The 26,368-nt window shown below is 35.5% G+C and overlaps 1 long non-coding RNA gene and 1 other non-coding gene across 2 annotated transcripts in view; both read right to left on the reverse strand.

The window, feature by feature from the left end:
* LOC135362116 (uncharacterized) overlaps nucleotides 1-26,368 on the reverse strand; it is a 234,641-nt gene that overhangs the window by 185,039 nt on the left and 23,234 nt on the right. The window contains exons 4-6 of the long non-coding RNA XR_010406550.1: nucleotides 25,120-25,256; nucleotides 2,820-2,946; nucleotides 1,243-2,304 (exon numbers count right to left, since the gene is read on the reverse strand). This is a non-coding gene — a long non-coding RNA (uncharacterized LOC135362116). The remainder of the gene's footprint in view (nucleotides 1-1,242; nucleotides 2,305-2,819; nucleotides 2,947-25,119; nucleotides 25,257-26,368) is intronic.
* On the reverse strand, nucleotides 816-888 carry TRNAQ-CUG (transfer RNA glutamine (anticodon CUG)). The gene has a single exon. It is a non-coding gene; the product is annotated as a tRNA-Gln (tRNA).

Here is a 26,368-nt window from a genome sequence, read left to right on the forward strand (position 1 = left end):
GGGAAATCTGCTTGAGATTCTCCTTCTCCCTCTCCCTTTGCCCCTGCCCCCAACTTGTGCACTCTTTCTCTAAAACAAATAAATCTTGCAAAAAAAATAAAGGTAGCAATTCTACAACCTTTTCCTTTTTTTTTTATTTTATTTATTTTTTTATTCTTATGTTAATCCCCATATATTACATCATTAGTTTTAGATGAAGTGTTCCATGATTCATTGTTTGTGCACAACACCCAGTGCTCCATGCAGAATGTGCCCTCCTCAGTACCCACCACCAGGCTAACCCATCCTCCCACCCCCTTCCCCTCTAGAACCTCAGTTTGTTTTTCAGAGTCTATTGTCTCTCATTACAACCTTTTCCTTTTATACAAGCAGTTTTGCAGTTCTTCAGTGTAAATGTTATTTTTCAACATTTCTGTTAACATTCCCTGCAAATTTAGTAATGCATTTCTGCAATACTTAAAAAGTTATTTGGAGATACATATTTTTAAACTTCTACTGTGATAAAGTTCATCTACAATACATTGCTTATTTGGGGCTTACAATATTGATAGAAAAGATAAAGTAGAATTTGAGGAAATATAAATGTTAATAGGAAAGCAGAGAATCACATAATTTTTTTAAATAATTGATAGAATCAAATGGCTAGTTCAAACTGGCTTACACACCAAACTCTAATTCATGAAATCTAATCTTAAATTTAATTATTTCAAGAGTAAAGCTTTATGTGTGTTTACCCCTCCACCCTAGGGTCTAGATAATATGGAGAAAAAATTTTATAATTTTTTTTAAGTTTTTATTTATTTAAGTAATCTCTACACCCAACATGGGGCTTGAACTCATGACCCTGAGATTCAGAGTCACATGCTTTACCAACTGAGCCAGCCAGGAGCCCCAAAAGTTCTATACTTTTATCAAAATAGATGTAAGCTGGGTGTAGTTAATATGTTATTCTGAAGAGTATGACTGCAAGATAAAAACTGTTAGTAAGATTTTTTTAGGATTAAATTTACTTTGAATTAATCCATATATGAATAATTAAATCATAGATCTGAGACATTAAAATGTAAGCCCATAAACAAATCTGATTTACTTAGTATTCTTTCCTAAGTAATGAAAATGTGAGTAGCAATATTATTTTAGATTTGAAAAAAACATAGTAATGAAAATAATTCTTCATTGTAGTTTTCCATCACATTATTCATAAAAAAAAACACATAGGAATTATACATTCAGAATACAGACCTTAAATTTGAGGAACGATCATTTCTTGGCAATTTCATCTATGTCTATTTCAGTGAAGCAATCATAAAAGAAAACTTGGGAGTTTTTGTGGCAAGCATCTCAAAATCAATCCATATTTTCCTAAAGTCAAGAAAACAATATGACCAGGAGGAAACCCACTCTGACCAAATAAGTGTTCTGACTCTTTAATTTGATGGTACCTATGTCTTGTGTGTTAGTTAGGTAATTTATTTGCTAACAACGCATGTTCCCAAACTTTCAAGAACTTCAGAATGATGAAACAATCCACTTTTTTCCTACTGCAATCCTCTCTCCCCCTATGCTGACTTTCAGATTTTGAAATACAGTCCTTTCTTCTAAGCATCTGGCATAAATCTCCATCAGACTCGAAGAGGAGGGGCAAAGTCTGTGGTTTGCATGAGAAAAGCCTGACAGCTGCCAGTTTAATCCCTTGACGATGCAAAAATTTCTTCAAGGAGGGAATCCCACTTAACATTCAGTCAAGCCTGATAGAGTTGGTTTCTTTCCATTTTAGTGATAGTAATTAGAATGAAACAGAACAGCATCCATTTTTTTATCTTTTTCTGAAAAATAGTTAAAATTATAGAAAAGGGATTTTATGTCAGCATCTAGATGACTCAGATTTACATGGTAAGTTTGAAATTACACTGTATATTTACGAAATGTCAATTATTGGGCATACTAATACCTTTGAACATACTATAATGCGATGGTTTGGTAAAAACTGAGGAATCCTTAAACTTAAGACCCCGAATATACGACGGAGATTGGAAAAAAGAGATGGGCTATGGGAGGACAAAGGATGATTTTCATGCTTTTACATTTGTGCTTTTATTTTTTTCCTGAAGCGTCTCAGAGTTTTAACCAGATAATCCTCACCATCAGGGCAATGATCTGGCCCAATCTTGTAATTCTGGGCAGAACTCCATTTACTGGAAACCTTCTATGTCCTGCTCCCCCAAAGTTATAGCTATTTGTCCTTTTGTGCGATATTCCCTGAATCCAGTCTTCTTCAGTTATGCATTCCAGCAAGTCACAAGCCTTGGAGCCAGAAAGAGATACAATTAAATGGAGACTTCCCGAGAGAAAGTCAAATACTGTCTCCCATGTATTGTTCTGGCATCAGCTTCAAAACCATGGCAGAATTATTTCGTTCCCCGCTGCGGTCAGCACCCCTGGGTGCATTGGTCATAATCCAAATTAGAGTTGAGCCTGTTCTGAAATCACTCTTTGTGTCTTGGTTGAGAGAAAAAAAAAAAAAAAACTTGCAAGAACCCACCATTTCTAGTTCCCTTTTTGTGTTTCTAATCCATTAGAGGGAGTTGTAATTATGCCTCAGTTTAACCCATGACATCAGAGACAATCTTGGGACAATTATAATCTCATTACAATCACTATCAAGTACAACTCTTTATTTATAAGTCTCATTCTTATTTTACATCCTCCCCGGCCTGCCTCAGAGCAATAATAGCTCACACACAAATTATTTACCATCCTTGGGCACTCTTCTAAGTGCTTTACACATATTTATTCATTGTGTGGAACACTCTGGATACCTTCTCAGATTTCCTTGATGACCTATCCCACAGGGGCCTCCCAGCGCTGGCTCTCCTCTTCACTTTCAGACTCCGATGAGCCTCTCTGCAGGATTACTAGAGGAAACGCCAAGGGCTGAATGGCAATCTGGAATCATAGGAGAGCCAGCTCAACATTAAAGTGAACTTTGAACGTTGACCAATGGGAAAGAACAGATGAGGGGTCCAAAGAGAACTTCTCCCTCCCTTCCCTCCCTTCTCTTCTCTGTGGCTATTGCCTATTGCAGCTTTTCCAGGTAATTCCCAAGGACGAAATAAACATGCCTGCCAAGAGACCTGCTTTTTCTCTAAGTGGTTTGCTGTGAAATAGCACCCAGATCAACAAACGTCACATCACATCATTTCACCTTCTTTGTTACTGCAGTCACCTTTTTCTCTGACTCTTACCACCCTGAGCTGTAACCATCAAAATAAAGGACTAGCCTCTTAAACCTTCGCTCATGCTATGCTTTCTAGAAGACGTGGACTAAGGTGCTTATTTAATTTCCATAAAAATCCTATAAGGTGGTTATTGTGGTTTTGCCCTTTGTACAGATAAGAAAACTGAAACAGTGTGATTAAGTAACGTACCCAAGTTAACATGGCTAGTAAATAGCAGGCCAGGATATAAATACAGGCCCCATGGGTCTAGAGGTGCATGCTCTTATATCACTGCTGTGTGATGTCTGGATCAAGGGGACAGTTGGGAGCCAAATCTCTGTCAGCTTCATCACTACAAACACAAATAATGATTAAGAAGATAAAAAACACTGGAAATAGTTGTCTTGGGGACTCAATACCATGGAAAATGTGAAAATAGACTATGCCACAGTGTCAGTTGGATCTGCTCTCTAATTGAATAGCAATGCCAAGGAGTATAAGTGTAGAGTTTAGTTTTGTTTTGTTTTGTTTCGGCACCATCAATGCCAGAATATTCTAGAAATACCAGAAAGCCATGTGAAAAAACATACTCTGGATTACTAGATTCTTTTGAATAAACCTCTGAAGAAAATCCTACATCTATCCCTTCCTTTGTATATTTCTCATGTAATAACTTATGGCAAAATATATCTTTATTAATTTTAAATAATAAATCTATCCATAATTTAGGACTAGGCATTTATTAATGGTTGTTCTCACTAAGTTTTGAATGTATATCTATTTTTTTAAATTATTATTTATTTTACAGAGAGAGAGAGCGCCTGTACACAAGTGGGGGAAGGGCAGAGGGAGAGGAAGAGAGAGAGACTCTTAAGCAGACTCCCCACTGATCACGGAGCCTGAAGTAGGACCCTATTCCTCAACCCTGAGATCAAGACCTGAGAGAAAACCAAGAGTTCCATCCTCAACTGACTGAGCCACCCAGGGACCCCTCATTTTTTTTTTTTTTTCAGAGGGAGAAGGGGGTCGAGAGAGGCAGAGGGAGGGAGAGAGAGAATCTTAAGTAGGCTCCATGCCCAATGGGAGCCAGACAAAGGGCTTGATCTCACGACCCTGAGATCATGACCTGAGCTGAAATCAAGAGTCGTTCGCTTAACCGACTGAGCCACCCAGGCACCCTTTGACTGTACATGGTTTCATAGTGGAACTTCTCTTTTAAAAATCAAACCTAATAAATTCTCAAATTAATGTAGCAGTGCAGACTTCTATCAGCCAAACCAAAAAAGCAGTTGTATAAAAATTATAAAACTGGGAAATAGATACCTGGCTGGGGAAAGTACAAAATTAAAATTTGCTTATTGTGAGTTAGGACTTGAATTGTCAACATAAAAGAAGTTAGGAAATCTAAACATTTATTCTTAATAATATTTTCACACATATATGTAATAATAAATCTGGTAACCTATTTATTGCAGAATGGACTATGGTCTGCCTCAAGCACATATAAACCATTCCATTCATTCCAAAAAATCAGTTCTAGTTCTTCCAGGAAATTGTGGAGGAGTCTCCAAATCCAGACGAATTTTTTGGGAGTTCAAATTCCAAACTTTGGGTTCTTCAGATTCATAATCTAAATATTATTTTTTAAATCCTCAGTCTTCTATTTCCCACATTCAAATCATCAGATTTTACCAATTTTCCCTTTACAGTATTTTCTCAGCTTTAACATTTCTTTTCCATTTTCAGAGCTGCAGTACACACTATTTTCAGGCTGTAATTCAACCAATATGGCCCCGGGCATAGTAGATACTGTAGTGCATCCCACAAAGTTAGGGAGAAACATTTCCCTGAATGACTTTGTGAATTGCATCCTTCCCCCAACTTTGTGATGTGGTTCACGTTGCCTTACACTCACAATCCTCCATTTGATCAAAAATATCTCTTCATATACAGCTGGTTTCAAATTCTTAAATCATTTTCATGTGCTCCCTTCCCATTTAGAAACCTCCAACACTATTCTGTTGATTTTCACAATCTGTCACTCAAATCCTTCAATTACGAGTGAAATCTACAGAGTGGTATCCTTGTTACATTTATTTGTATTTCTTTTTTTGGTATTATGTTGGGTTTTCTTTAAGTATATTTGATTTTTTTAATCCAACCAAATCTCAAGCATAATTAATAGGGTTCTCTAGAGAAATATACACACATATACACATATAAAATTAACTATCACTCATAATGATTATGTCTATTACTGTTCTTTTATGTTTTTTTCCAGTACCCATGCCTCTGTTTAGCAGTGGGTAGTTTATAACTTAGGTGACAAGCTCATAGTATGTTTTGCAGATGTCTGAGAAATAAATTAGGCTACAAAAGATAGTTTTGCATGGCCTAATAAAAATATAATGGGTTAATAAAAATCAATTTTTATTATCTTAATTTTTATATGTTATATCCTTAGAAATCAATGGAAATCACAATTAATGCATGTTACAAAAGTATTCTCAGTTTCTGAGAATTTTTAGATAACATTTTTAGATAACTCTTGGGTAACTTGCAATACAGGGTAGGGGTGAAGCTCAGATTGGAGTCTATTCTCTTGGAATTTAAAATCTTGGTTCTATCCATGAGAAACTGTGTTCCTTCGGGCAAGGTACTTAATCTCTCTGTTCCTCAATTTATTCACCTAACCAATATTAACAAAATCTTCTTAATGGGCTGTGCTATGGACTAAATGTTTGTACCCCCTCAAAATTCATTTGTTGTAACCTTAACCTCTGTAGTATGATGGTTGCAAGTGAGACCTTTGAGAGATAATTAAGACTAGATTAGGTCATGAGTATGGCACCCTTATGATGAGATTATAGCCCTTATTTTTTTTAAGATTTTATTTATTTATTTATTTGAGAGAGAGAATGGGATAGAGCATGAAAGGGGGGAGGGTTGGAGGGAGAAGCAGACTCCCCGCTGAGCAGGGAGCCCGATGCGGGACTCGATCCCAGGACCCTGGGATCATGACCTGAGCCGAAGGCAGTCGCTTAACCAACTGAGCCACCCAGGCGCCCTATAGCCCTTATTTTTAAAAGAGGATGAGACAGATCTCTTTCTTGCTCTTTCAGATGAGGAAACCATAAAGAAGGCTCTCACCAGAACCTGACAAACCTGTCCAAGTTCTTGGACTTCCCACCCTCCAGAACTATGAGAAATAAAGCTACCCAGTGTAAGGTATTTTTGTTATAACAGCCCAAGTAACCAAGAAAGGTCATTAGGAAAATTAAATGAGTTAATATTTGTAAAGTTCTTAGAAGAATAAATTGGCTGTTATTAACTACTATGTGAATTTGCTAAATAATAAACAAACAAACAAACAAAATATTTTTCTTATGTTAAGCAGGGGTCTTTACACTGCTGTGAATTGACTTTGGAGAAGTGCAAAATTAGTGTGACTATTTTAACGAATTAAATTCTCAAATTCACTTAAATAAACATTTTACAGAAGTCAAAATAAAGAGCTGGAAAGTGTTTGCGTGAGATATTTCCTTTAATGGTCAGATTTGTGTGAGCAGGATAATGCTGGCTTGCCCAGATAAAATTGTCTGTGTCTCTACAACACACCAATGTACCTAATGTGCACACAGATGAGCAGACAGCTTAATCTCTTTGATAAGTACAAAGTTAGCAAGTTTAGGGAAGTGGGGCTGGTGGGATGTTTGGCATTGTACACACACAATAATTTATTAGCCAGTTTTTCTTTTTCAGTTTTCATCCAGTGGGTATCACAATACCTAAGCCCAGACCCATGAAAATATTCCTGAGGGAGAAGTGGCAGAAAAGTTGGGCCAAGTCTTCCTTTGCTGTATCTGCTACAGTATTGAATTATAATATCCAATTTCCTTTTATGCCATTTTATGCTGTAAGGCAGGTAATAAATCAGGCCATGGTCAAATATTAATACTTATAATTATATGAGGCTGCCTGAAGAACTTTGAGTTGTTTCAAAAATTTGAAATTTTTTTTCTGGATTTCTAATACCCAATGCACTCTCTAAAGCAGCTCCTACAGATAAATCCTATCTACTGTGCTGGGTCAAAAGACAAGAGCGCACATATCAATGTCCCGAGGTTTAGGTGGGCAAGCACAAGTTGACCAACCAAGGGGATTTCTGTGGCTTCTGCACTGCGCTGCATTCAACCTCTGCTTGATCAGCAATAGATGTTGATGTCTTTTTCTAATTGCTGACTGGCTCTCCAGCTCTTGTACTACAAGAGATTGGGTCACAATGACCCAGAAGAGGAAAATCCTGACAGTGAGGTAGCTCAGCATTTCCACACAAGTATATCCTCTCATGTTCATGTCAGACTTGGGGTCTGATTCTGTACCAGGTAGAGCATTTAGGGGCATCTCAACACACAGAAATAGGGAAAAAGATCATGAGAGTATGGTGTTGGATTTGAAGAACTTTATTATTTTTTAACTGTAGTGGGGAAAAAAGTGTAAAGCAGTTACCCTCCCATGCTCACTCCAATCCAATATAAGAGGCCGCTGTAACCCCCACATGTTCCTAGCCAAACATCACATACCCATGGGAATGTGAGGACAGTCCAAGCAACAGCGAACAGGAGTGATTCTCTCTTTCCTTACTATTGAAAGAAATTTTCAACACATATTTCATACTGATTTATAAGAGGTTTTTAATATATATGTATATTTCATATTATTCTTTCAACTTATATGCTGAAAATGTAGGCTTTTAGAATTTCTATCTTGTTTTGGGGGGCATGTGGATTTTAAATGGATCCTTATTTTAATTTATGTTTAATTTGTAATTAAAAAGGTCTTCTGTGCCCCAAGATTATGGATTATTTACCCAGGATTTTTGCACATTCTTACATGATTTTTTTTTGTTTTACATATAAATCTGTTACTGATTTTGTACAAATAGTGAATAAAAGTCCATATTTATTTTTAACACCATTTATTGAATTATCCAATTTCTCTTCACTGATTTTAAATATGACATTTATAAGGCATGAAATTCCATTATACGTGAGTCTAATCTAGCTCATTGATCTATTCCTATGTCCACACTGCTTTTTAATTTATGAAACTTTATAGTACATTAACTGTGGTTAAAACAAGGCCTCATATTTTTATTATTTCTTTTATTCTATTTCCTTATATTTGTTCCTACAGGTGTAGGAACAGAGAGCACAAGCAGGGGGTAATGGGACTGGGAGAGGGAGAAGCAGACTCCGCACTGAGCAGGGAGCCTGATGCGGGACTCGATCCCCGAGATCCCGAGATCATGACCCTAGCCAAAGGCAGATGCCCAACCGAACCAAGCCACCCAGGCACCCCAAGAGTTGCATGTTCTACCAACTGAGTCAGTTAGGCACCCCGAGTAATTTTTTCTTTAAAAAAGTCTTTAAGTATTTGATTGTGATTGATTGCACAGCACTAATATATTAATTTAGGGAGAATTGACAAATTCACTATTTTCCTGTTTTAGAAGAAAAAAATATATATCTTTCCATCTTTAGTGATCTTCTGTTCTGTAATAAGTTTCAGGGTTTTAATTATATGTTTTCTACATTGTTCTACCATGCTTTGTATTAAGATATTCCTAAATTTCTTTGTACCTTTTTCAAAACATTTTGATCATGTTTATAGATAGGAAAGCTACTCAATTTGTTTCTGGGGCCGCCTGGGTGGCTGAGTCAGTTAGCGTCTGCCTTTGGCTCAGGTCATGATCCCAGAGTCCCAGGATGGAGCCCCACTTTGGGTTTCCTACTCAGCTGGGAGTCTGTTCCTCCCCCTGCTCATTCTCTCTTTCTCTCACTCACTCTCTCTGAAACAAATAAATAAAATCTTTTTCAAAAATAAATTTGTTTCTAAAGGCTTTTAAATGAATTTATCAATTAAAAAAAAAGAAATCTGGGGCTCACGGGTGGCTCAATTGGTTGAGTGACTGACTCTTGGTTTCAGCTCAGGTCATGATCTCAGGGTCATGAAATGGATCCCCAGATCAGGATCGGTGCTCAGTGGGGAGTTTGGTTGATTCTCTCACCCTCTCCCTCTTCCTGCCGCCCCTCCCCCCACCGCTTGTATGGGCATGCTCTCTCCCTAACATAAATAAATAAATAAATCTTTAAAAAAAATCTTCCTAAATTTGTGAAATAGTAATAGAGACATTTTATTTCCTCTGTACATAATGCCTAAGGAACATGTGCAAAAAGAGTTCTCAGACTTATTGTGATGTTTCCAAATTTGCCCAGCACTAAGAGGTCCACAGTTTTGTGTGCAACTGAATCATATGACTGTTTAAATTCATTTTTCCCAGATGAGTCTGTAATTCACACTGATATGAGTCTTGTTAAAGCATAATTCATGTCATAGAATTTAAGAGCTAGATGAAACTATAAGACATCATGAAATCCAATCCATTAAATGTTTCCCATACTTCAAATATATTGAAGTCTTTGAAGATATTGAAGCTGTTTCTTAGTTTTTTAATGAACTATTATCATCACTACTCCATTGGTCTAATTACTGGGCTTCAGTTGATTGTGTTGCATCCCATACTCAGATGAGCAGATGGCCAATGACCAACTAAGAGTGGCAGCCCTCCTTTTACAGAAAAAAAAAAAAAAAAAAACTAGTGGTGTCTGCAAGGCTATCAATCTCCTCAACAGTATATCAGAGTCACTGGTTCCCCAAAGGTTGGGCAGAACCCAGGAAAACTGTTTATCAGTGTCAAAAAAGAGATTATTTGGAGAGACGTGGGTAACAGAGTGACCAACTATGATTCAGCAATCTTCCTCTACAAAGTTTTTCGGTAGCAAAAATCATAAATCTTTCTTCTTTAAGTAACAAATGGATCATTATTTTTCTATATCTGCCAAGCTATGAATGAGTCAGTCTCTATCATTTATAGTCAAGAAACAGGTCAGATACTAAAGATGGAATCTAATCCCTACACAGCTGATCAGGAATTGGGAAAAAAAGCTCATGTTTTTGGTACGGACTCCTTAAAGGGTATAATATTCAAGTACATTAAAAAATAAACATCTGATATGTCATGACTTCAGCTGAAGAAGCCTAAACCTTCTTGCAGAAATTCCTTTCAGCTGAAGAAGGAGTATTTTCTCTTGTTGGCCATTTGAATGGCAAGAGTCTATGAAAGCCATTTTCTCTTATCCTTACTATTGTTTATGCTTTCAGAATAGCTTTGCCTTAAGAATTTTTCACCTTGCAATTAGAATCATGTGGAGTTAAAGGTAACTATGTTTTTAATGTTGCTAATGACATATGATGAAGTTAATGGCAGCCCATCCTTTCTGTCACGCAAGCCACCCAGTTCCTCTTAATAACATGTGTTGGATTTCCAGTCACATCAATGATTTCTTGTTGGCCAAAATGATAAAGCAAAATCTGCCTGTACTAGGCGGCTCTCCATTATCTGGCAACTGCCTTATTCTGGCCCAACACCTGCCTGAAGTGTGGCAGTTTTGTTGACTGTGTGACAGGAAAAAAAAGATGGATGGCCGAAGGGACAGAATGGAGTGAAGTTCAAGAATACAGATGAAGTGCAAGACGGCTGTAAATGGGTTACTTTTAATAAAGGCCAAAAGGATTATTCTACATACGCAGGTGGGTAGATGACAGCAATCAGGAATCTCTGGCTAGATGTCCAGCCTTATTTCCAAGCACTCTTCATGATGACTTCATGATCTAGCATGCTATTTTATGACTTTATGTCTGTTGATGTGCATCCCCCTTGGAAGGCCTTTGCCCTCCAGCCAGCATGGTGAATTCCTACTGATCTTTTAAAACTGAGCTCTTATAAAGGCTTCTCTAACTCTTCTATTACTTCTCTAACCAGAAAACCTGGTACTCATTTCCTGCCAACACTTCAGCTAACATCTACAGGCAGTACATAGAGGAGATTGAGGAATAACTCTAAGAACCTGGATATAATGAAAATAAGATTTCACTAAAAGATTTAAACTACAACATGAATGTTTAATGAATTGCTACCGAAATATACACAGTCACAATTGTCAGAGTAACTTCTGGACTATGGAAATTCCACACTAATAGAATTGTTGATACTAGTTCAGAGTGGGAATAGTGAGGAGGGAATTCAAGTGCAAAGGAATGTGATTCACTCTCTGCCAAATTATTCAGTGAATGAAGAGGATTGACCTAGAGATCAGGAAAAGAGACGAAAGAAGAAAGGCAAAAGATAATTGAACACAATGGTGTGAATCTAAATGGAGGAGGATATTTTACTAAAAAGCTATGTAATAATCATCATGGAGCTGCAATGGAGAGAATAAAAGACACAATCTTATTTTCCAACCATCAGGAAAGTGAGTCGTTCAAGACTGAAAGATGCAAAGAAAGTGGTATCCTCAAGGAAGATCTAGGTTTCAGCTAAAAGAAATGTAGGAGAAGTAGCTCATATATAATCTGTGACTCTTGTTTAAATTTAGTCCTGGTGATCTCTTGGACATGAGTGAATACTGAACCAATAGGCAGAGGACGTGTTCCAACCTGCTTGGGATGGCGTTTGCCGAGCGATAAGGGCTTATGCAAGATGAATGCTGCAGGGATTACATCAGCAAGTCATCCACCAGGTTTTGTGGAAATGGACAAAATAGACTCATACCCATGAGGATCAAGCAGCAAGAGTCCCTTGCTCTGATACTCTGTGCACAAAGCAGTAGTGTAATAATTTGTCTTTTAATACAGCTTGCCTGAAGGGAAAGAATATGCCTGGAGAATTAATATAAACATCTGTTCTTCCTACAATTGTATTTCTTACTGTAAATTAATAAATTCATACATATTCGTTTTATACATCAGTCTTTTGTGAATATTTTAAAAGTTGGAAACCCTAAAGGATCATTCTGGAACACTGAAAAGATCGCTTTTCAGGCATGGCCAAGTTAATGAGCCAACTCTGGATTTACTTCTATTATTCAAAATAATTCCATTAATACTGAATATTTCTGTATGCTGAGGAACTGTATTAGAGAAATACCTCTGTAACACAAAGATAAATTATTTTACACATGTATCTTGCCTACAAATCTATGAGGTCTGGAGATCAGAAATAGCATCTTATTTTCTCTTATATCCACCAGCATCTAGTGCGGTGCCTGGTACATGCTAGACAAACATTTAATAGTTTTTGAAAGGAAAGGAACAGTGCTATGAACTGAATGTTTGTGTCCCCCGAAAATTCATATTTGAAACCTAATCCCCAATGGGATGGTATTTAGAGGTGGGGCCTTGGGAAGTGATGGGGTCATGAGAGCGGAGCCTTTGTTAATGGGATAGTGCCCTCATAATAGAGGCCCCAGAGAGCTCTCTAACCCTTTCTGCCATGTTAGATTGCATTGAATAGGTGGCTGTCTGGGTAGCAAACGCTACATCTGTCAGCACCTCGATCCTGTAATTTCTAGCCTCCAGAACTGTGAGGAATAAATTTCTGCTGTTTATAATCTACCTGGTCTATGGTATTTTGTTACAGCAACCCAAACAGACTAACATAAACAGTTATTCAAATGGTGGCATTATAGGAAAAAAGAAACTTTTTTCTGTTGAACAAGATTATAATATCCTTAGAATCTAACAATTGCTTTCTTGGTTGTCTGTGTAGCAGGTTTTTCTATGTGGCAGGTTGCATTGCATAACCATTGTTCTGTGTGGCGGGTTGTACTAAGTGGTTAATAAATGCAACTTGTTGAACTATGTGGCAGATCTATGTGACGGGTTGTGTCATTAGTCCTATCATGGGTGGGGGGAGTGATTCAGATTTGTAAAATACCTGACCTCTTGCTCCTTTATTGATTGATTGATTGATTGAGATTATATTTATTTGAGAGAGAGCAAGAGAGCACAAGCAGAGTGAGGGGCAGAAGGAGAAGCCAACTTCCTGTTGAGCAGGGAGACTGAGGCGTGGCTGGATCATGAAACTCCGAACTCCGCAATCCTGACCTGACCGGAGCCAGAGGCAGATGCTTAACTTACAGAGCCACCCAGGTGCCCCCGTCTTGCTCTTTTAAATGTGTGATGTAGGCAAGCATCACGGTAATTTGCCCAGCTCTCTCAATGGATGTCTGAAAGCCTTTTTTTTTTTTTAATTGAATAGCAGGTTTAATACAGATTTTGTTTAAACTGCCTGACATTAAGTAGCATGTTTGAAACAGGATATTTAACATATGAATGATTTGGATAACTTGAGCTTCAAACACTAACCATTTTCTCCAAAATCTTGGGGATTTTTCATCCGTATTGCAGCAACCAAGCAGTTTCCAGGACAAGAAAAGGTACTTGGGAGAGGATTTTTAAAAATACTATTTTCCCCCCGCAACTTCAAATAGATAGCCTACTACTCGTAGTTTTTTAAGGTTAATTTATAGTTTATATTTATATTTATAGTTTATTGAATTTTTCTTAATGTTTACTTCCATTGATTATCTTAACAAATACTTCCTGAATAGGATGGAAGCAAATGCAAAAGCCTATGTAAGACAGGAAACTGGGCAGAGGACTAGGAATGGTTCTCCTAAGACATAAAAATCACAGAAACCAGGTGCTAAGGGGTCCACTCCTTTGGGTAGGACAGTGAACCAACAGAGTGCTCAGCAGTAGAGCTAAATTTATAAACCTAGGGCTGAAAACATGGAGATTCAAATTCAAGGGAAAAAGAGGAGAAGAACAGGGGAAGAAATTGGGAGAAACACAAGATATCAGAGCCAATTAGCCAAACTAAAGTTAAAGTTCAGCAAACCAGGTAAGAATTATGAGCCCCAGCCAGTTGATGCCCAATCCTGAGCTATTACAAAATGATTCTTACCTTCCACAAAGATACTGTCTAGTTTGGAGGTAAGGGTAAAGGGTCAAAATTACGACATATAAAACCGTCAATGGACAACCAAACACTAATCAGTAAAATAATAAAAGGAATTACAAGATGAGCTCAAAGAAGAAATAAAAGTATGTATGAATTTAAAATCAGTATGTAGTGTGCCTGGGTGGCTCAGATGGTTAAGCATCTGCCTTCGGCTCAGGTCATGATCCCAGGGTCCTGGGATCGAGTCCCAAATCGGGCTCCCTGCTAGGCAGGGAGCCTGCTTCTTCCTCTGCCTCTGCCTCTCTCTTTCTCTCTGACTCTCATGAATAAATAAATAAAACATTTAAAAAAATAAAATAAAATCAGTATCTAGAGACAAGAAGGTCCAGAACCCTAACTATAACTGCATACGATTGTCACCGAAAGGAGCCTGCCAAGGCGAATAAGTGCTCTTTACATCCAGTTTGGTACATTTATCTTTTTGCCATCACTGAACTTATGTCCCCTGAAGTTCTTAGAGGAATGATAAACAGTGGAATTCCCTGTGTTAACACAGGCAGATTCTGATTTTGATGAAATTGTTTTGAGGTTTTTTGTTTGTTCGTTTGTTTTTTTAATAATCACTAAGTCACCATCAAAAGACATTCCTGCCCCCTTCCCTTCTGGTGAAGTTATCATGTAGACACAATCCAAAAAAAGATGAACTACTTTTATTAGATAAATGATAATTTGCCAGCAATTTATTAAATAAGAATTGTGCACTTGTAACTTATAGCATAAATTTTACTCACTGTTGTCTTTTTGCTTCACTGTAAATTTCTTTATATTTTCGTCTCTGCTATATTCCTGAGTTTGATTTATCCAATGTGTTCAAAAATTCATATTAAAGACAAATGAGTTGATGCTGCATATCTCATAAAACATGCTTAGAGAACAAGTTTTGATGGATAGGAAACCTTTTTGGTCAAATTTGTGGTTGGTTTTCAAAGGTCATTTTTTTTTTCAACCCAGATTCAGTAAGTCTTATAAAATATGAGTTAGTCATGTCCATCCAACTCCCAGGATATCCTGATCCAGTAGCATATAGATATGGTGATAGGTATGTCAAAAATAGCAAACATCCCTTCAGTTTCTTCCTGCCCATTCCACTTGATGAAGTCCAATTAACCAAAGAGGAATATGGTCTTCTAGAGAAAATTTCAATGACTACTGAAGTAAAAGAAAAGTTTGGTTGGGAGAATAGTCAGTGTTTATTTGTACCTGAACCTAGATCTTGTATGTCCTTTTCATTAGTTTTTCTAATCATAAACAGATGAAAACTCCTTGCAGGAATTGTAATAAAAAAAATCTCCAAACTTAGAATAAACCATTATTTTTTAAGATACTTTTAAAATGGCTTTTAATGATTTTTCTCATATAATAGCTTTTATGTCTGATACTCAGGTATTCTCAGGAATCCTGCAAAATCTCTTAAGTAACATTTATTGTTTTCTAACATTTTGAGATTAAAAACATTCAAATAAGAAAAAAAAGATATCATTAAACTAATGAAAGTTTTTTTTTTTTTCTAAGAAACCTTCTTGGTAAAATGTGACTGTTAGTATTTTATAATAAAAACAGGATCCCATGCTATCACTGAATAATATTTCCCTCTATCAAGATCTAAAAGAAGTTGTAATTATAAAACACACCAAGAAGGTCTTGATGATAGGAAACTGCAGAGAATTTCCTTTTCTAGTAGGTCAAGCTGGGTAGGGGAGTCAAAGGAAATTTTCTTGTTCGTGGTTCCACTAAGAGTTTGACGTGGGCTGAAACCAGACTGTGATCCAGTGACTGTGGGGCGTATTTGTTTCTCCTGCCCTCCCCGCCTCTGTCCTGCTGAAAACAAACATGGCTTGAGAAAATGTCTGAAAACAGTGATCTTCTTGTGCCCATTTTAGTGCAGTCAGATGATTGAGAAGCACACCATGCTCTGCAGATGTGGAAACCGTGTAATTCTGAGTTTCCTCCAGGAAAGAATGAACCTTGGTAGGCTGGAACTAAAGCTTCTTTAAAGGTGTAAAATAACCGTGAATTTCCTATCACCATGGACAACTATTTCAGATATTTACAGCCAATTTAAGCATGGTGGTTAACAGCTGTGCGTAATATGGCTGCCTTAGAGTACATGTGCCTTCTAATAAGAGTGAGGGGTGCATTCCTCACTCTTTCTTTTTTTTTTAAAGAAGTTATACCCATGTTACTTTTGCTTAACTTCTGGTTCAGTCCTTTGCTTGATGTGATGAGATTTGCAAATGTAGGTAGACCTTTTATAAAAGAAGTACTACATTCTTATTTTATAAAAGTTTGAATTTTGCCTCAAAAATGTGTTTTATTTAGAAATTTAACACAAATTTATATTAGTTGCAAAGTTTGAGAAGCACGCTTTCCGATTTTGCCTAATTCTAAGGACAATAATTTTTACTGTATAGATAACTGCCCAGAGATGTAACCTACATAAATTCAAATACTTGCCCATTTCATTTTAACATTAATAGAATGTTAGTTCAAAGACAAAATTGAATACAATGGAAATGGAATGGCTTTCATAGACCCTGTTAGAAAGTCTATTTTTTGACTGAAGACATAACAGTTTGGATATCTACCGGGAAGTTCTCTGTCTTTTGATCTAGAAGGAAGTTTTGTAATAAGCATGTTAAATTCTACTATTAATTTAGATCTGTGAAATTGGCTTCGATCTGAGAAATCTCAATGGAATAGATAACAAAAGTCTAGTATATAATAGGTTTGTACATATTAATCAGTAAGTATCAATAGAAGAAGTATCAATAGAAGAATCAATCAGTAAGAATCAATCTTCAGAAGAAGCAGAAGGAGAAGAAGAAGAGGAAGAAGATGGGGGAGGGTGTCTATGAAATTTGGATGCTAGTTATGACTTCAACATGAATTTTTAGAAATAGAAATAATGCAGTACTAGTAATTTTTCCCCCTCAAACACATTAATTTTTCAAAGTAGAAATGAATTGCCTTGGTTTCAGGGGACAATTTGTACCCATGGCTATTGTACATTGGGAAAGTACTCGTAGACTTAAATAGATGACTGGATCTACTTGTGTACCCTGCAAATCATTTTATAATCAGCACTTTAATTAATCACCCTTTACATCCAATTCAGGAAAACTTATGAGAATTGAGGCACTGTACGTATTTTAGAAAGTCTTTTACTTGGGAGCCTTTTTATTGTCTTGCTTTGGGAACTCAGATTGATAAAGTTCAAAACGTTATTGCATTTGCTTGGATAATCCTATTTGAACATCACAATCAAGGAGTATCACTGTTTTATAAAATACGCCTAATTACAAACTCCATGATGTAACACAATGTAAAATGTAAACCTAGATTTACTAAACGTACATTTCCAATTCATTTTCAAAAGTTTGTTTTTGTTTTGTTTCTTGAAGGGATGTAGTCAATGAAAGAAAGATTGCCTTTAAAATATTTTAACCATGATGGTTGATGGAAAAGATAGAATACTGAGAAATCTTGTGATACTTTAATTTCAAAAATCATCAATGTTGGGGCACCTAGGTGGCGTGATCAATTAAGTCTCCGACTCTCAGTTTCAGTTCAGGTCATGATCTCAGGAATGAAATCAAGCCCCAAGTTGGGCTCCGTACTCAGTGAAGAGTCCCTTGAGCTTCTCTCTCCCTCTTCCCCTGCCACTCATGCTCTCTCTCTCTAATAAATAAATATATTTTTTAAATCATTAATGTTGTTATTAATATCAAAATGTATATTTTGCCAAAAAGTGTTAAGGAACATCAGTGTTATTAAAACTCATTTACTTCTCCAAAAATAATTTACTATATCTCTTATAGAAAAGTTAGCTTTGTGGTATCTGAATTTTAATCCACCTCAAATTCAGTGTTAAACCTCAGAAATGAAATTCAATTATACTTTTTAGAGTTATATATATTTCTAAATTGGATTAATGATTGATATATTTTGTCATTTTGATATGAAAATGTTCTCATGGTTAAAATTATGTACAAATATATAAAACTACATAAAACTAGGTAAAATGGTGTCTATTTTTTAAAGTACTATTTGGATTCATCCCCCTTTTGAAAAGTATTCAATTTATAAACAATAAGCATCCTAAACCTTTTTAAAAGTTATTACTGAGTCTAAATATACAAAACTTTTATGTTTACTTTCTTCTCTGATAAATGATAAAATAAAGCCTTCACAAGGCAAAAATTCAAAAACTACAAAGGGATCACCTTCCTACACTAATAATAATAACTGTCTTCATATAAATAGTACTTACTATGGACTTGGCACTAATCTAAGTCTTCTGTATATAGGTATATGTACATTAATTAATTCTCACCATATTGTTATACTAGAATGATATAATGTTATGGACATAATACTACTTTTCTCTGGAATACATTATAGCTCAGATATGAAAAATCGTTATGATTTCCTAAATTTCCAAATACCACCACTATAGCAAGTCGTAAATGATACAATTTAAATAAAAATGATATTTGCTAAGATAGGCTGAGTAGTCAGCTGGGCTTTCTCTCACTGTTTTAAGTAATTTGTACCTGGTTGCATAATAATATGAAGTCATATATTATCAAATTTGCAAACTGCCACAGTTTAGAAACTTGGAGTAACTTGCTGGTAAAGAGATATAGCAAAGAGACTATTCTATTTTCATTGTGAAAATTGTCTATAAAGAAGAAATCTTAACAAAAAGAGAAAAAAAATGGTGGGGAAGGAAAAGGAGTTTTTTGTACCTTCTTTTTAAAAACTGTTTTTATTGTGATCATTATGTTTTTCACTGTGCTCAGTGGATATTGTCACAGGGGAGGAAAAAGGCTTAATAGCATGAAAAGAAAATTTCAAAATTTATGTTTTTATGAGACTTTCCATTTAGATCAGACTAGAGATTGTCATATAAACTAGTTCCCACCAAATGAATCACTTGAGATGACATTTATTTGTTGAAATCAATGTTGTTTTGAAAATCAGTGCTGCCTTTACAATCTATTAAAAAAAAAAAAAAAAGAAGGGCTAATTTATTAGTCCTATTTTCATCCCCCAAACAAATGCTTCTAAAAAAGGCAGGGGCCATAACATTGATTCTATTTGTAAATTTGTCTATGTTAGGAGTGTAGATAAATAGAAGAAGATAGCAATGATAAAGATAGGGCAGTGGAATCCAAAACTCTATGCCTCATTCAGTGTTATCTTCAATAAACTTGTATGAGTTATTCTCATTTTTCAGAGACTCCTTACAATCTTAATCTCATTTCCCCATCATCCAAAATGGCTACCTAGGCAAAAAGGACTCAGTCCTGGCTCCAGTGGGTCTAGTGAAGAAATAGCAAATGTTGTAAGAAAGCTTAATTGATTCTTATTCTGGTAATCATTGGTAAATTTAAAAATTTAATCACTCCAGTAAAACAAAAATAAAATTCCACAAAGTTATATCTATATACAAATTGATAAAAGAGATTGGCCAATGGAGACAATTAAAAAGCAAACAAAAATGAAAAACATCTCCAAAAACATGGCTGTTACTTATCTGGCAAGTGAACTGAGCAATAAAAAACAATTGATCAATTTAGGATAAGCAAGGGATAAGCCATCAATCTTAGGAAACACCTGGCTTTTGAGTCCAATAGATGTGGTTCAAAACCCGGACTCTAAACTTACCTTTTTTTTTTTTTTTAATTTTATTTTTAAGATTTTATTTTTTTAAGTAGTATCTACACCCAGTGTGGGGCTCAAACCCACAACCCCGAGATCAAGAGTTGCATGCTCCACTGACTAGCCAGCCAGACACCCCTTATCATCTTTTTAATCCCTTTAAATAAAGTAACCTATATCTCAGCCTTGGAATCCTCACAAATAAATAAATAAATAAATGATACATCCTTTATTAGGACTACTGTAATAATTAAATAGTATAGAGATTATAAAGAGCTTCACACCAGGGAGACAATGTCTAGAGAATTTTGTCATATTTGTCCATGTGTTATGGGCCGAATTGTGTTGCCCCACAAATTCATATGTTGGAACTCTAATTTCTAGTTAGAAATTAGAACATGGCTGCATTTGAAGATTGGGCCTTTAAATAGGAAATTAAATAAAAATGAAGCATTTAGGGTGGACCTTGATCTCATCTGACTTGTGCCGTAGAAAGAGACCATTTGGGCACTCAAAAGAGAGACCAGTGCTGCTTGCACACAGAGGAAAGACCATATGAAGACACAGCAAGATGGCAGCCGTCTGTAGGCCAAGGAGAGAGGATTCAGGAGAATGCATTCTGCTGATATCTCAGTATTGGACTTCCAGCATGCAGAACCATGAAAAAATACATTTCTGTTGTCTAATATTTTATTGTGGCAGCCTTGGCAAATTAATACAATACGCATATGAAAAAATAGCAAATTGAGACTCCTAGGTGGCTCAGTCATTTAAGAGTCTGTCTGCCTTCGGCTCATGTCATGATCCCAGTGTCCGGGAATCAGGGCCCGCATCAGGTTCCCTGCTTGGCGGGGAGCCTGCTTCTCTTTCTCCTCCCCACTTGTGCTCTCACTATCTCTGTCTCTCTCTCTCAAATAAATAAATACAATCTTAAAAAAAGAGAAAGAAATAGCAAATTGCCCCAGTGTAGGCAAAATGTCTAATGCTACATGTCATAGCTGTTAGGAACATGCCTCATGAAATGTTCCAAAAACTACATGTATTATTTCATTTAATCCTCAAAATAGTGATAATGGATTAAGTGCTATCTTAATGTCCGTCTTACAAGGAGGAAACTAAGTTACAGAAGTTTTTAATAACCTAAGCCCACACAGCCCAAAACTGGAGTCTAAGCTCATGACCACTATGCTCCAAGAGAAACAGCAAAATTAAAAATAAATAAGTACACATTCAGTTTTATGGGCATGTCGTACAAATTGTACCTCCTTATTCATTAAAGAGCATGACACTCCACAGCCTTTGTTAAGAAAGAAGGAAAAGCCATATAGACTTTAAACCTAATTTGGGCATACGTGAGTCCATACTATCAGATCTATTTTTACAAGAACTTTTCAATGCTCATTTTCATGAGGAATGTAGATGACACACACAGTTTTTAGAAAACTAAGAGTTGTTTTTAGTGTAGCCTAGACTATAATTTTAGAGTCCCTTAGCACTATCTGTTCCACGTACCCATTGATTAATTCCATGAGCACAAACACAAAGCAGATACAACTCAGAAGGAAATAAAAGCTGACTACCTTGTCTGACCCGTAGTTAAAATGCTCATATTTTCAACTTGAAAAATTGTATTTCCTTTTGCTAAAGTAATTTGGCGTAAGGATTTGAATAGATCAAATATCTGAATTATATATATATATATTTTAAGATTTTCTTTATTTATTTTGACAGAGAGAGATACAGCAAGAGAGGGAACTCAAACAGGGGGAGTGGAGAGGGAGAAGCAGGCTTCCCGCTGAGCAAGGAGCCCGATGCGGGGCTCGATCCCTGGACCCTGGGATCATGACCTGAGCCGAAGGCAGACACTTAACCGACTGAGCCATCCAGGCGCCCCGATCTGAATTATATATTATCTTAACAGAAACTTGGCTTGATAATTTAAATTACTGTTAATCAAATATTGATATGGAGAGTCCCTAATGAATATAAAATAAGAAACTGATACAAAACAGATATAAAATAAGAAATTGATACAATATTGAACATCAGGTACTTATAAATAAATGTATCTAAAAAGATTAAAATAGCATGGTTAGTAATGAAAAAACTTATTACCAGGTGCCAGTCACTGCCCTAGATTTCAGATAGAGCAGTAAAAGGCAAAAACCCTTTTTTGTATTTTTCATAAATGAGAAAAATACCTACTAAAATTTATTTAATATAATTACTTTTTGTTGAAATGCTCTTTTGTTTTTGATGGAAAAAAAGGAAACTTTACCTGATGATCCTATAAACATAATAATAAATTCTAATATTTAATTCGGCTAACACAGTATTTTCATTAGCTTACTTATTCAATCTTATCCTTTATGTGTCCTAAAATCTAGAAGGATTGTACTTTAAATGTTTTCTCCTGTTGTAAGAGCAGTATATAACAACTGTGGAAAATTTTAATAAAACAAATACTAGCACTTGTATTCCCTTCACTTTTATGGATCAGTACTACTCAGATATTGATTTGATATACTGCATTTTAGTTTGGTATTTGTATATATGTGTTTGTGCCCTGAAAATTTGATTCATGTGTTCATTTATTATTTAGTTTAACAAATATGGATTGCACAACTATTCTGTACCAGAGCAACAGAATATAGGAGCGACGACTATGTATTCTAAGGTAGAGAAATCCATGGATGGATATAAAGACCGGGAATTGGATTTGGACATGTTGAGTTTGAGATGTGCATTAAACCCTCAAATGGAAAAGTTGAGCATGGGGTTGGGTCCAGAAGAAAAGTCTGGTCTGGATATGGACCATCTGGGAGTAGAAGTTATTTAAACCCAGAAGGCCATAGAAAGCAGCAAAGATGTAGAGTGTGGGGAGAGAAGAGAAGATGCCAAGGACTGAGCACTGAAGTTCTTCAGTATTAAAAGGGTGAGAAGAAGAGAATGAACCAGCAAATGCCATAGAGAAGGAGGAACCAGGAACCAGTGAGAGAAGAGGAAAAACAAGCTTATCTATCGAAATAGGGGAGAGTTGCAACTCTGTTAAATTGTGCTGTTAGATCCAGTGTGATAATAAATAGGAACTGACTGTTGGACTTACAATGAGGAGGGCATCAGTGACTTCAATGAAAGCTGTTTCCATGAAGCATGAGGGAAGAAAACCAGGCAGAGTGGAGTGAAGGGAGAGTGGGACAAGAAGAATTAGTGTGTGGGTCACTCTTTCTTGAATTTTGCTGAAAGGATACCAAAAAAAAAAAAAAAAAAAAAAGTCGAGTGGTGTTTTAGAAAGAGATGGAAAGTGGGGCCGAAATAAGGTATCAATTCTTCTTTTAAAAAATAATATCTGGTTTGAATGCTAATTAAAGGCATTTAAGGGGGAGCAAAAATCTGGTGGTGTAAGCAAGGTGGGAGAACTGTGATGCCCAGGAGTAAGAAAGGGAATGGGAGTGCTTTCCTCAGACACGGGAGAGGGTGAGCTCCAGGAGTAGGCAGGAGGGAGGATGGGAGGGCAGGTAAAGATAGATAGGTAGTCCCCATGGTCTGAAATGATGCCTTTTGATGACTCAGTGAATGGACTAGAGATGTGAGAGGGTAGACATGAATGGTCAAGGATAATTTCATGAATTAAAGTGAAAACAATCAGGGTGGTATGTTCCCCACTCATGTTCAGCTGATCAGATGCTGATTTGGATTTAGATGGTATTGACTGGGTCATGGCGTGGCCAAGAAAGCAAAATAAAGATTTTCATCAAGTTTTTCTCATTTCATATTAACTGATGAGTTTCTTTCCTGTGTTATTGAATATCCTTTAAACATGATTTTAATGCTTGTAAATAAATACATACAATCATATATTGAAATCTTTCCCTATTTTTAAATTTGTTTGTTCTTTCAATAATTATAGAATTTGAGAGTCAAAATCTAGAACCAATTGCAAGAAGAAAGGTGTCTGAAAAAACATAAGAAATTGCAAAGGGATTCCAAAGGAATAAACTGTTTTAGTAAAGATCTATTGCTGGATAACAGTTCACTCCCAAAATTCAGCAGCTTCAAAAACAAGAGCTATTTATTTGTTCCCATTTATGCAATTTAAGTATTACATGGTGGGAATAGATTGTTTCTCCTTCAAAATGTATCAGCTAAAGCAACTTGACTAGAAAAATTACTTCCAATGTGGAGGTCACTCACATGACTATTGCTGCTGGCTGGCCTTAGGCGCAGATTGGCGATATTTGAAAGATTATAACGGATCTTAGAAATCAATATTTCATGATGGATATGAATTTAGATTAGATTGGAAGAGTTTTCATTTATTCCATTATTTTCCAAATATCTTTTCAAAACGAAATCTACTTAAAAAAATAATTTTGCCTCAGTTTTTTGGAATCGCTTTTCTACCTCTTGGAGGCATACATTGTTGTTCTTTTTAGGGACTATTAACTACTTAAATTCTTTTCATTCTCTATTTATAATTGTTAAAATATGTGAAACTGTGTTTGTGCCTCTGATATAGTTTTGGACACATGTGTTTTACAATGATGTTGGTTGCCAAATAATCAGCCATCGTAATTTGTTTTCTGTTTTATACAATACTTTTTTAGCCCAGATTTGCTGTGCTTTGTTCATTTTCTGTGTTTATTTTTGACCTGAGTGTTTTTTTTTCAGATTCCTAATTTTGTTGATTTAACTAAAGAACGGGAACTCAAATTTCTTCTTTGAGAAATACATTGAGGTTTTCTTTGTAACATGATCTAAATTCATTCTTTTTGGAGAATTTTTCATGAACTCTTACCATAAAGTCATATTCTCAGTTTTGGTAGCATGGTTCAATGTTTCCCCTTTAATGTAGCCTAATGATTAGTCACTCAAATATTTTATTTTATTCTAAGTATATTATACCAGTTATTTGACTGACTAAAGTTTTTAGTATGTAACAAAATTATTGCACCAGATTCATGGCTGAAACCATTTTACAGCATCGTCTCTTTTATAAAAATACAGGATTTCCATTCACATTAATAGTCTACCACTATACAACAATTGCATTTGCCAAAACACAATATAAATAATCCATTCATTGTCAAGCCAGACAAATAACTTAAAAGGCTATTCTATTATTTCATTATTATTATGATATAGACTATTAGCCTCTTACATCTAGAATCATTCTGTTCCCTAATCCTAAATTATATATTGTTTCTGGGTGTCCAAAGTCACATATCTGAATTTTATTTATCTTCTCCAATACTTAAAAATACTTTAAAAATATTTTTCAAATGTATTAAGGCCTGAAAAGACAGTTACCATTTTATTCACAGGATGCTTCTTCCTACAGTCGTAGTGTCTCAAGTTTAACAGTACAGTAAGTCTCTTGCGATAAAGTTTATCTTAAATATTCATGTTTTTATGACTTTATCAATTGTACTAATCATTTCATCCACCTGAATATAAAGCAGAGAAATAAGTATATTAGTCACATGGTTGATAGCATTGCAGTCTAAGGGTATTTACTGAAATCCCATATCCCTTCTTTTGCTATAATTTTGCAAAATAGATCTCAGCATTTATTTGTACACTGTTATTGTAATTTTATTGAAAAGTATTATTTAGTTCAGTTAATATTTTAAAACAGCAACCATTAATTAATAATGTTTTCTAGAGTTATTATTGATAAGTTAAAACCTTTCAATGACATATCTGTATGTAACATCACAAAAGCCACAACTACTTGACTTTCATCATTTACATACTAAGGAAATGACTCTTACAATATTTCTATGGAACAGAAAAATATTTTCTTTGTGACCTGCTTAACATAGATATTTGTCTGTCTTCTTGGTTTGGAATTACACTTGTCATAACATGAGCAAATTCTGTGTGAATTAAATGCTTCCTAGGTGATATAAATATATTTTTGCAGTCAGAGTTGACTAATAGCTAATTATTTTTATAGACAAGCCTCTGTGGTAGAATTTGTGAGATTTATATGTATATTTTAATGCCATTTCAACAAATGTATCTCCATACCCAGAGAATAAGTCTAGATTATGGAAATGGTCTGCTGGAGTTCCAGAACTATTTGACAAGCTACTCTTTTTTTTCTATAAAACATGTTTATATTTTAAGTTTACTATTATTCTACTTTTTGTAGCTTTATTTTTTCTTTTCTTGTTCTAAATATAATTTTTATCTTCAGTCTTGAACAGCATAGTTTTCTCCCTGAAATGTAACAAAGGACTATATCAGAGAGTGAATCACTTTTATTGCCAGCTATAGGAAAATAATAATGCACAACACTTAATTTCCCCAGGTAAAGAAATCTTATAGGAAAGATAAATTTTATTACAGCATCTATCCTAGAATGTACAAATGGACTTTGTTAATATTATTACTGCTGGGTTTGCCTGTTTTTAAAGACGCAACATCCATATGGGAAATTTGGATGTTACCCCTATAATCATTTCAATATGTATATATTAAATACACACACACACACAAACACATATCTTGCAGAAGATCTCACACATTCTCTCTCTCACACACACAAGTAATA

Source organism: Mirounga angustirostris, unplaced genomic scaffold (genome assembly GCF_029215605.1).
Source record: "Mirounga angustirostris isolate CCGP_5_RB_7025 unplaced genomic scaffold, mMirAng1.0.hap1 SCAF_1, whole genome shotgun sequence".
Classification (NCBI taxonomy): domain Eukaryota; kingdom Metazoa; phylum Chordata; class Mammalia; order Carnivora; family Phocidae; genus Mirounga; species Mirounga angustirostris.